Genomic DNA, 3269 nt, shown 5'->3' with positions numbered 1-3269 from the left:
GTGTTCAGGAAGTAGATGTTCTCAACCTCGTTGTTCTTGAATCCGTTGTTCYCAATCTACTGCTACCAGATACGCAGATTCGCTCAAACCAGAGATCAGGAATTCAGACCTCACAGGAGGCACCAAACTGTATTTGCAAAAAATTCTTTCAACATAGAGTCCTCCGGCGATTGGATTCAGCTAATTGTAAGGAAGGTGAAAGGGTAATTAGAACAAAATAAAACACGTGGTTGAGCCAATAAAAGTGCTAATGCTTTATTGGCTCGTCGGGGAAAAGCCTTACGGCATAAGAACCCTGTTTGACTGCTACGTTACTCGTTAAATGACGATCAACTACAGACAAGCCCGTGGTTGACTTCTCTTCTCGCTACCAGCGGTCACTTACGGGTAAAGCCCGTGGTACCGCTCCTCTCGTTTATCCGTTCAAGATGATTGGTACCAATAAAAAACTTTCTTACCGTTTCGTATCGCCTCTCACTTTCTTTACCGTTAATTACCGCCTCTGCGGTCCGTCACCTTTCTATCGTGGACCATGGGATGTGATCGCACTACCCTTGGGATGTTGAATCGTCTACTATGTTCGCTGGAAAATGAACTGTTCTCTTAAGCGTCTGGCGAAAGAATAAAACGAATGTCCTCGATAATGGGCCCAGCAGGGCGTACACGCTCAGCACCGAGTGGTGGGGATACGGTCGTTAATATCGGACTAAATGCGCGTTTTACAAAATGTAGATTTCTCGCTCACGATCGATTCCGATCGTACATTATACGCTTTAAAACTTGAAAGAAAACTTTTCATATCTTCAGTTAAATAGCAAATTTATTGAAATTTTATAGTTTTAAACAACGATAAATTCACAAAGTAGCAAAAAATTCTTTTAAATATATTTAAAAATGGCTAGCAAAGGTAAAAATGTGCAATTAGAAACTAAACAGAATGGATGTTAGGTTTACTACAATCGAATTTCGTCGAAAAATATTTGAATTCGACACGTGAAGTAACAAAAAAAAGTTGTAATAAAATGATTTTTCCCTTTTTTTGGACTGCAGTTGTTAAAATATAAATGTTATTTGCTAGATTTTACTAGACTTAACATTTTTTATTTGCTAGTATACGCTTTAAAACTTCTAAGAAAACGTTTTATAGCATTTGTTATATAGCACTTCTTTAGATATCTGATAGTTTTCTACAATTATTTAATCTAGAAAGCAGCAAAAATTTACTTTAAATATATTGAAAAATTTTTAGCGACTGTAAAAATTTGCTATTAGGAACAAGACAGAATGAAAGTCAGGTTGACAACAATCGAGTTTCGTCGAAAAGAATTGAATTGTAAGCGTAAAGTAACCAAAAAAAGTCGTTAAAATTGATTTTGTCTTTTTTTTGACTGCAGTAATCCAAATATAGATGATATTTGCCAAATTTTTCGGACTTACTACTTTTTATTTGTAAGTATAAGCTTTTAAGCTTGAAAGAAAATGTTTCATATCTTCTGTTAAATAGCAAATTTATTGAAATTTTATAGTTTTAAACTACGATTTAATTCACAAAGTAGCAAAAATTTCATTTAAATATATTAAAAATTTTGTAGCAAAGGAAAAAATGTGCTATTAGAAACTTAACAGAATAGATGTTTGGTTGACTACAATCAAATTTTGTCGAAAAATAATTGAATTCTACACGTGAAGTAACCAAAAAAAGTAGGAATAAAATGATTTTTTCTCTTTTTGTTGACTGCAGTTGTCCAAATATAAATGTTATTTGCTAGATTTTATTGGACTTAACACTTTTTATTTGTTAGTATACGCTTTAAAACTTGAAAGAAAATGTTTTATAGCTTTTGTTATATAGTACTTCTTTAGATATTTGATAGATTTAAACAATTATTTACTCTAGAAAGCAGCAAAAATTTTTCTTAAATATATTGAAAAATTTTTAGCGACTGTAAAATGTACTATTAAAATCAAGACAGAATGGATGTCAGCTTGAATACAATCGAGTTTCTTCGAAAGAGAATTAAAGTCTTTACATATAGTAACCAAAAACAGATGTAATAAAATGATTTTTTCTCATTTTTGAACTGCAGTTGTGGAAATATAAATAATGTTTTCTAAATTTAATCGGATTTAACACTTTTTATTTGTAAGAACACGCTTTTAAGCTTGAAAGAAAACGTTTCATAGCTTTTGTTATATAGCACGTCTTTAGAAATCCGAAAGTTTTTACCTATTATTCAATCTAGAAAGCAGCGAAAATTTCTCTTAAATATATTAAAAAATTTAAGTAACGGTAAAAATGTGCTATCAGAAACTTAACAGAATGGATGTCAGGTTGCCTACAATCGATTTTCGTCAAAGAAGAATTGAATTCTACATGTAAAGTAGCCAAAAAATGTTGTAATAAGATGATTTTTTCTCTGTTTTTGGACTGCAGTTGTTGAAAGGTAAATAATATTTGCTAGATTTTATCGAACTTAAAACTTTTCATTTGTAATTATACGCTTTAAAACTTGAAAGAAAACGTTTTAAAGCTTATGGTATATAGCACTTTATTAAAAATCTGATAGCTTTCAACTATTATTCAAATCAGAAACCAGGGAAAATTTCTCTTTAATATATTGAAAAATTTGTAGCGACGGTAAAAATGTGCTATTAGAAAATAAAAAAGAATGGATGTCAGGTTGACTACAATCAAGTTTCGTCGATAAAGAATTGAATTCTACACGTAATGTAAACTAAAAAAGGTGTAATAAAAAGATTTTTTCTTTAATTTTACTACAGTGGTCGAAATATAAATGATGTTTGCTAAAATTTTTTGGACTTAGCACTTATTATTAGTAAGTATAAGTATTAATGCTTGAAAGAAAACGTTTCATAGCTTTTGTTGAATAGAACTTTTTTAGAAATTTGACAGTTTTACCTAACGATTTATTCCAAAAAGTAACGAAAATTTCTTTTAAATATATTAAAAAAATTTTTAGCGACAGTAAAATTTTTCTTCTAGAAACTAAACAGAATGGATGTCAGGTTGACTACAATCGAGTTTCTTTGAAAAAGAATTGACTTCTACACGTAAAGTAACCAAAAAAAGTTGTAATAAAATGATTTCTTTTTTTATTTGACGGCAATGGTCCAAATATAAATAATGTTTGCAAAAATTTTTTGGACTTAGCATTTTTTATTTTGAAGTATACGCTTTAAAGCTGGAAAGAAAACGATTAATAACTTCTGTTAAATATCACTTTTTTAGAAATTTTATAGTTTTTAAC

This window comes from Polistes canadensis, unplaced genomic scaffold, assembly GCF_001313835.1.
Source record: "Polistes canadensis isolate GaletaPanama2010 unplaced genomic scaffold, ASM131383v1 scaffold_390, whole genome shotgun sequence".
Classification (NCBI taxonomy): Eukaryota; Metazoa; Arthropoda; class Insecta; order Hymenoptera; family Vespidae; genus Polistes; species Polistes canadensis.
Note: the sequence above shows the minus strand (reverse complement) of the source record.